We start from the raw sequence: 8951 nt of genomic DNA on the forward strand, positions 1-8951 counted from the left end.
CCATCCAATCATCTCATCTTCTGTCGTCCCTTTCTGCTCCTGCCTTCAATCTTTCCAGCATCTGTGTCTTTTCCAATGAATCAGCTCTTCACATCAGGTGGCCAAAATATTGGAGTTTCAGCTTCAGTATCAGTCCTTCCAAGAAACACCCAGGACTGATTTCTTTTAGGGTTGACTGGTTGAATCTCCTTGCAGTCCAAAGGGCTCTCAAGAGTCTTCTCCAACATCACAGTTTAAAAGCATCAATTCTTCTGTGCTCAGCTTTTTTTATAGTCCAATTCTCACATCCATACATGACTAGTGGAAAAACCATAGCTTTGACTAGATGAAAATTTGTTGGCAAAGTAATATCTTTACTTTTAAAAATGCTGTTTAGGTTGGTCATAGATTTTCTTTCAAGGAGCAAGCGTCTTTTATTTCATGGCTGCAGTCACCATCTGCAGTAATTAAAATAAAGTCTGACACTGTTTCCACTGTTTCCCCATCTATTTGCCATGAAGTGATGGGACCAGATGCCATGATCTTCGTTTTCTGAATGTTGAGCTTTAAGCCAACTTTTTCACTCTCCTCTTTCACTTTCATCAAGAGGCTCTTTTGTTCTTCTTCACTTTCTGCCATAAGAGTAGTGTCATCTGCATATCTGAGGTTATTGATATTTCTCCTGGTGATCTTGATTCCAGCTTGTGCTTCTTCCAGCCCAGCGTTTCTCATGATGTACTCTGCATAGAAGTTAAATAAGCAGGGTGTCAGTATACAGCCTTGACATACTCCTTTTCCTATTTGGAACCAGCCTGTTGTTCCATGTCCAGTTCTAACTGTTGCTTCCTGACCTGCATACAGATTTCTCAAAAGGCAGGTCAGATGGTCTGGTATTCCCACTTCTTTCAGAATTTTCCACAGTTTATTGTGATTCACACAGTCAAAGGCTTTGGCATAGTCAATAAAGCAGAAATAGATGTTTTTGGGGAACTCTCTTGCTTCTTAGATGATCCAGTGGATGTTGGCAATTTGATCTCTGGTTCCTCTGCCTTTTTCTATATGCAACTTGAATATCTGGCAGTTCACAGTTCACATATTGTTGAAGCCTCGCTTGGAGAATTTTGAGTATTATTTTGCTAGCATGTGAGTTGAGTGCAATTGTGTGGTAGTAGTGAACATTCTTTGGCATTGCCTTTCTTTGGGATTGAAAGGAAAACTGACCTTCTCCAGTTCTGTGGCCACTGCTGAGGTTTCCAAATTTGCTGGCATATTGCGTGCAGCACTTTCACAGCATCATCTTTTAGGATTTGAAATAGCTCAACTGGAATTCCATCACCTTCACTAGCTTTAGTCATAGTGATGCTTCCTAAGGCCCACTTGTCTTCGCATTCCAGGATGTCTGGCTCTAGGTGAGTGATCACACCATCGTGGTTATCTGGGTCATGAAGATCTTTTTTGTATAGTTCTTCTGTGTATTCTTGCCACCTCTTCTTAATATCTTCTGTTTCTGTTAGGTCCATACCATTTCTGTCCTTTATCAAGCCTATCTTTGCATGAAACGTTCCCTTGGTATCTCTAATTTTCTTAAAAATATCTCTAGTCTTTCCCATTCTGTTGATTTTCTCTATTTCTTTTCATTGATCACTGAAGAAGACTCTTACCTCCTTGCTATTCTTTGGAGCTCTGCATTCAAATGGGTATGTATTTCTTTTTCTCCTTTGGCTTTAGCTTCTCTACTTTTCTCAGCTATTTGTAAGGCCTCACCAGACAACCATTTTTCCTTTTTGCATTTTTTTTCCCCTTGAGGATCGTCTTGATTCCTATCTCCAGTACAATGTCATGAACCTCTGTCCATAGTTCTTCAGGCACTCTATCAGATATAATCCCTTGAATCTCTTTGTCACTTCCACTGTATAATTGTAAGGGATTTGATTTAGATCATCCCTGAATGATCTAGTGGTTTCCCCTACTTTCTTCAATTTAACTCTGAATTAACAGAGAGTACTAGATGGAACTGGGGCTTCCCAGGTGGTGCTAGTGGTAAAGAATTCATCTGCCAATGCAAGAGACATAAGAGATGTAGATTCAACCCTTGGGCTGGGAAGATCCCCTGGAGAAGGGCACAGTATTCTTGCCTGGAGAATCATGAGCAGAGGAGCCTGGTGGGCTATGGTTTACAGGGCTGCAAAGACTTAGACACAACTGAAGCAACTCGGCAGATACACATGCACTCACTAAAGGACCTGAATAATTTAGTTTTAAAAGATAGGGAATTAATTTGTTAGATATAGATAACATTGTTAAACTTTCAGTAGCATACAAAACCTGTCTCTTTACCAGGAGAAGGCTCAGTCCCAAAGTTATTAGAGAAAACATATGCCTTTATTTCTGTAAGTGAATTTGAAAGGAGAATAACATATAGTAGACCACTGGATTTATTGCATTCAGTTCAGTTCAGTCTCAGTTGTGTCTGACTCTCTAGCACGCCATGGACTGAAGCATGCCAGGCTTGCTTGTCTATCTCCAACTCCCAGAACATGCTCAAGCTCATGTTCATTGTGTTAGTGATGCCATCCAACCATCTCATCCTCTGTTGCCCTTTCTCCTTCTGCCTTCAATGTTTCCCAGCATCAGAATCTCTGCTAATGAGTCAGTTCTTTGCATATATTCAATATTATTAAAAAATGATGGAAAATTCTGAAGGAGATGGGAATACCAGACCGCCTGACCTGCCTCTTGAGAAACCTGTATGCAGGTCAGGAAGCAACAGTCAGCTGGATGTGGAACAACAAACTGGTTCCAAATAGGAAAAGGAGTACGTCAAGGCTGTATATTGTCACCCTGCTTATTTAACTTCTATGCAGAGTACATCATGAGAAATGATGGGCTGGAGGAAGCACAAGCTGGAATCAAGATTTCCAGGAGAAATATCAATAACCTCAGATATGCAGATGACCCTACCCTTATGGCAGAAAGTGAAGAAGAACTAAACAGCCTCTTGATGAAAGTGAAAGAGGAGAGTGAAAAAGTTGGCTTAAAGCTCAACATTCAGAAAACTAAGATCATGGCTTCTGGTCCCATTACTTCATGGCAAATAGATGGGGAAACAGTGGAAACAGTGAGAGATTTTATTTTGGGGGGCTCCAAAATCACTGCAGATAGTGATTGCAGCCATGAAATTAAAAGACGCTTACTCCTTGGAAGGAAAATTATGACCAACCTAGACAGAATATTAAAAAGCAGAGACAATACTTTGTCAACAAAGGTCCATCTAGTCAAGGCTATGGTTTTTCCAGTAGTCATGTATGGATGTGAGAGTTTCACTCTAAAAGAAAGCTGAGTGCCAAAGAATTGATGCTTTTGAACTGTGGTGTTGGAGAAGACTCTTGAGAGTCCCTTGGGCTGCAAGGAGATCCAACCAGTCCATCCTAAAGGAGATCAGTCCTGGGTGTTCATTGGAAGGACTGATGTTGAAGCTGAAACTCCAATACTTTGGCCACCTGATGTGAAGAGCTGACTCATTTGAAAAGACCCTGTTGCTGGGAACGATTGAGGGCAGGAGGAGAAGGGGACAACAGAGGATGAGATGGTTGGATGGCATCATCAACTCAATGGATGTGGCTTTGGGTAGACTCCGGCAGTTGGTAATGTATAGGGAGGCCTGGTGTGCTGCAGTTCATGGGGTCGCAAAGAGTCAGACATGACTGAGTGACTGAACTGACTGACTGATGAGAATTAAACAGATATTTCTAAGAGATGCTGAAAAACAATTTAAGGATATTTGCTAAGCAATAATGAAATCATGAAAAGTGGTGTTAAAAAATGCCCTTAAAGACTTCCCTGGTGGTGCAGTGGGTACGAATCGCCTGCCCATACAGAAGACACAGGTTTGATCCCTGGTCTGGGAAGATCCCACATGCTACCGAGCAGTTAAGCCTGTGTGCCACAACTACTGAGTCTGCACTCTAGTGCCTGCAAGCCGTGACTTCTGATTCTGTGTGCTGCAACTACCAAAGCCCACATGCCTAGAGCTTGTACTCCACAACAAGAGAAGCCCCAACAATGAGAAGCCCATGTGCCACAACTAGAGAAAACCCTTGCATAGCAATAAAGACCCGGCACAGGAAAAATTTAAAAAATAATGCTTAATTTTTTTAAAAAAGCTCATGCCAGTGAACTTTGCATCAGTATGTCCATTTAGGAAAATTAATTGTTGGATTCTTAATCTATGCAGATATTATGCAAGCACAAACATGACTAACAGGAAACAGCCCACAGGAATATATAGGAAAAAAAAAAAGAAAAGCAGAAAGAGGTGAAATAAGAACTATTTCTAAAATACTAGCCTTTATTTGGTTCAGTTCAGTTCAGTCACTCAGTCATGTCTGACTCTTTGTGACATGAATCGCAGCACGCCAGGCCTCCCTGTCCATCACCAACTCCCGGAGTCTACCCAAACCCATGTCCATCGACTCAGTGATGTCATCCAGCCATCTCATCCTCTGTCGTCCCCTTCTCCTCCTGCCCTCAATCCTTCCCAGCAGTAGGGTCTTTTCCAATGAGTCAACTCTTCACATGAGGTGGCCAAAGTATTGCAGTTTCAGCTTCAACAACAGTCCTTCCAATGAATACCCAGAACTGATCTCCTTTAGGATGGACTGGTTGGATCTCCTTGCAGTCCAAGGGACTCTCAAGAGTCTTCTCCAACACCACAGTTCAAAAGCATCAGTTCTTCGGCACTCAGCTTTTTTTACCATCCAACTCTCACCGCCATACATGACTACTGGAAAAACCATAGCCTTGACTAGACGGGCCTTTGTTGGCGAAGTAATGTCTCTGCTTTTCAATATGCTGTCTAGGTTGGTGATAATTTTCCTTCCAAGGAGTAAGTGTCTTTTAAGTTTATGGTTGCAATCACCATCTGCCGTGATTTTGGAGCCCCCCCCAAAAATAGTCTGACACTGTTTCCACTCTTTCTCCATCTATTTCCCATGAACTAATGGGACTAGATACCATGATCTTCGTTTTCTGAATGTTGAGCTTTAAGTCAACTTTTTCACTCTCCTCTCTCACTTTCATCAAGAGGCTTTTGAGTTCCCTTTCTGCCATAAGGGTGGTGTCATCTGCATATCTGAGGTCATTGATATTTCTCCCAGCAATCTTGATTTCTTCTTGTGCTTCTTCCAGCCTAGCGTTTCTCATGATGTACTCTGCACAGAAGTTAAATAAGCCAGGTGATGATATACAGCCTTGATGTACTCCTTTTCCTATTTGGAACCAGTCTGTTGTTCCATGCCCAGTTCTAATTATTGTTTCCTGGCTGACATACAGGTTTCTCAAGAGATGGGTCAGATGGTCTGGTATTCCCATCTCTAAGAATTTGCCAAAGTTTATTGTTATCCACATAGTCAAAGGCTTTGGCATAATCAATAAAGCAGAATAAATGTTTTCTTAGAACTCTCTTGCTTTTTCCATGATCCAGCGGATGTTGGCAATTTGATCTCTGGTTCCTCTGCCTTTTCCAAAACCAGCTTGAACATCTGGAAGTTCACGGTTCACATATTGCTGAAGCCTGGCTTGGAGAATTTTGAGCATTGCTTTACTAGTGTGTGAGATGAGTGCAATTGTGTGGTAGTTTGAGCATTCTTTGGCATTGCCTTTCTTTGGGACCAGAATGAAAACTGACCTTTTTCAGTCCTGTGGCCACTGCTGAGTTTTCCAAATTTGCTGGCATATTGAGTGCAGCACTTTCACAACATCATCTTTCAGGATTTGAAATAGCTCAACTGGAATTCCATCACCTCCACTATCTTTGTTTGTAGTGATGTTATATAAGGCCTACTTGACTCCAGAGTCCAGGATGTCTGGCTCCAGGTGAATGATCACATCATCGTGATCATCTGGCTCATGAAGATCTTTTTTGTACAGTTCTTCTGTGTGTTCTGAATTGTGGTGTTGGAGAAGACTCCTGAGAGTCCCTTGGACTGCAAGGAGATCCAACCAGTCCATTCTGAAGGAGATCAGCCCTGGGATCTCTTTGGAGGGAATGATGCTAAAGCTGAAACTCCAGTACTTTGGCCACCTCATGCAAAGAGTTGACTCATTGGAAAAGACTCTGATGCTGGGAGGGATTGGAGGCAGGAGGAGAAGGGGACGACAGAGGATGAGATGGCTGGATGGCATCACTGACTTGATGGACGTGAGTGTGAGTGAACTCCAGGAGTTGGTGATGGACAGGGAGGCCTGGCATACTGCGATTCATGGGGTTGCAAATAGTTGGACATGACTGAGCGACTGAACTGAACTGAACTCTGTGTGTTCTTGCCCCCTCTTCTTAATATCTTTTGTTTCTGTTAGGTCCATACCATTTCTGTCCTTTATTGAGCCCATCTTTGCATGAAATATTTCCTTGGTATCTCTAATTATCTTGAAGAGATCTCTAGTCTTCCCCATTCTATTGTTTTCCTCTATTTCTTTGCATTGGTAGCTGAGGAAGACTTTTTTTTTTTAATCTCTCCTTGCTATTCTTTAGAATTCTGCATTCAGATGGGAATATCTTTTCTTTTCTCCTTTGCTTTTCACTTCTCTTCTTTTCATAGCTATTTGTAAGGCCTCCTCAGATAGCTATTTTGCTTTTTTACATTTCTTTTTCTTGTGGATGGTCCTGATACCTGTCTCCTGTACAGTGTCACGAACCTTCATCCATAGTTCATCAGGCAGTCTGTCTATCAGATCTAGTCACTTAAATATATTTCTCACTTCCACTGTATAGTCATAAGGGATTTGATTTAGGTCATACCTGAATGGTCTAATGGTTTTCTCCACTTTCTTCAATTTCAGTCTGAATTTGGCAATAAGGCATTCATGATCCAAGCCACAGTCAGCCCCGGTCTTGTTTTTGCTGACTCTATAGAGCTTCTCCATTTCTTTATTTGGTAATGTAGTAGTAAAAAAAAATGAATTTCTCAAATTTTAATAAATTGGCTGTTGGCAAATTAATTGATCTTTCGAAGATGTTTGACCCACTATGAGGAAGAGGACTATTAGGTATACGCTGTTTGGTGTGATTAGATAGTTGAGGACTGTGAGGACATTTACTTGCCATGTATCTTCACACTGCACTTTTGAAGTGATTTCCAGCCTGTGTTCTTTCTAACCCACTCCTAGATAAGCTTAGCAAAGGCGCAACCACATGCTGGGATCCTATGACACAGCACAATTCCTGGCACAGAATAGGTGCTCAATAAAAAGTTGCGTAAAAAAGGTTGTAGTGACTATTGAATATAATTACTACAGACTGAAAGTAAATTTGATGTTTTTAATTCAGTTGTTTAGCTACCTTGTGTTGAATGCATTTTTGGTTTACTTTGCCAGAGGGTATTTATTTTGGAACATTTTGTTTAAAATTATTTTCATCTTTGGAGATGCTCCCCACCACTCCTCTTTGTTTTTGCGGGGTACATATTGAAAATGATCTTACTCCTAACTTCCTGTTTAATAATAATAGTAACAGTCATTTATTTTCTGCATCTGTGGATGTTAACATCTGAAAACACCTTTCTGGCAGGGAATGGACTGCACTTTCCAGGACTAGTCAAGTCTCACAAATAGCAAAAAGCATACAATTTGATATGGAAACTAACCAATCCAAGTCCTACCTCCTCTATGGGCCTGCACATACCAGGAGGCTATACTCTTCTGCCTTCATCATCCTAGGTCCAGATTCCAGAGAACTGGAGAGCACCTCTTTAGCCCTGTTGGGGTTCAGGACACACAACCCCAAATTATGGCACATTGGTTACTGAATTTTTTCAAGTTCAAAGAATTTGAGAAAAGAGTGGAAGCAGGAAGATCCTATAAGTCCCTCCCCATTCCACTTTTCTTTCCTGAAATAGGCCAAAAGACCCTCATGTGAAAGGTGTGCCCTGTGGACCTGGAGGAAAGAAGCAGATTTTTCTCTGAAGGCCAAAGAATGCCAAAAAGAACCTAAACAACTCACCGTGCGGTTTCCTCCAGTTTCCTACAATTACCTCATACTCTTTTTAACTCCTTGTATTTCTCCCCCCTGCCCTTCTTCATCCAGCCTAGAATTTAACCACACAGGTTGAACTGTTTTCTTCGGTCTTCATATTTTTGATAAAGGTACTGCGGCTGCTGCTAAGTCGCTTCAGTCATGTCCGACTTTGTGCTACCCCATAGATGGCAGCCCACCAGGCTCCCCCATCCCTGGGATTCTCCAGGCAAGAACACTGGAGTGGGTTGCCATATCCTTCTCCAATGCATGAAAGTGACAAGTGAAAGTGAAGTCACTTAGTCGTACCTGACTCTTAGCGGCCCCATGGACTGCAGCCTACCAGGCTCCTCCATCCATGGGACTTGCCAGGCAAGAGTACTGGAGAGGGTTGCCATTGCCTTCTCCGGATGAAGGCACTGGTGCACCATAAAACATATTAATAGATTTGTATGCTTTTCTCCTGCTAATCCACCTTTGTCAGTTTAATTTTTAGACCCAAGGACTCCAAGCTGGAGGAGCACATAGCAACCCACTCCAGCATTCTTCTCTGGAGAATCCCCATGGACAGAGGAGCCTGGTGGGCTACAGTCCATAGGATTACAAAGACTCAGACACGACTGAGCCACTAAGCACGCTCACGCACATGCGCACGTGCACACACACACGCATGTAAGGACAGTAAGAGGATCAAATAGAATGTTTTCCTCCATGCAGCCCAAAGCCTGCTAAAGTTATTAAAATGAGCCAGTATCTGTTTACCCTGGAATGAGTTCTCTCCTACTCCTGCATCTGTGTTTTGTTCAATGGCTGGTATTCCTCACATGGTCCTCTGCATACCCACTCAATCACCTTTATAAATGAAGACTCACAGAACAAATGGGGAAGCAGAAATACGTTTTCCCTTTGTAGTGTTTTGTTCGTCTGTGTAAGTTCGTAAGTCTACCTATCAGAGTAAATG

This window comes from Ovis canadensis, chromosome 4 (genome assembly GCF_042477335.2).
Source record: "Ovis canadensis isolate MfBH-ARS-UI-01 breed Bighorn chromosome 4, ARS-UI_OviCan_v2, whole genome shotgun sequence".
NCBI lineage: Eukaryota > Metazoa > Chordata > Mammalia > Artiodactyla > Bovidae > Ovis > Ovis canadensis.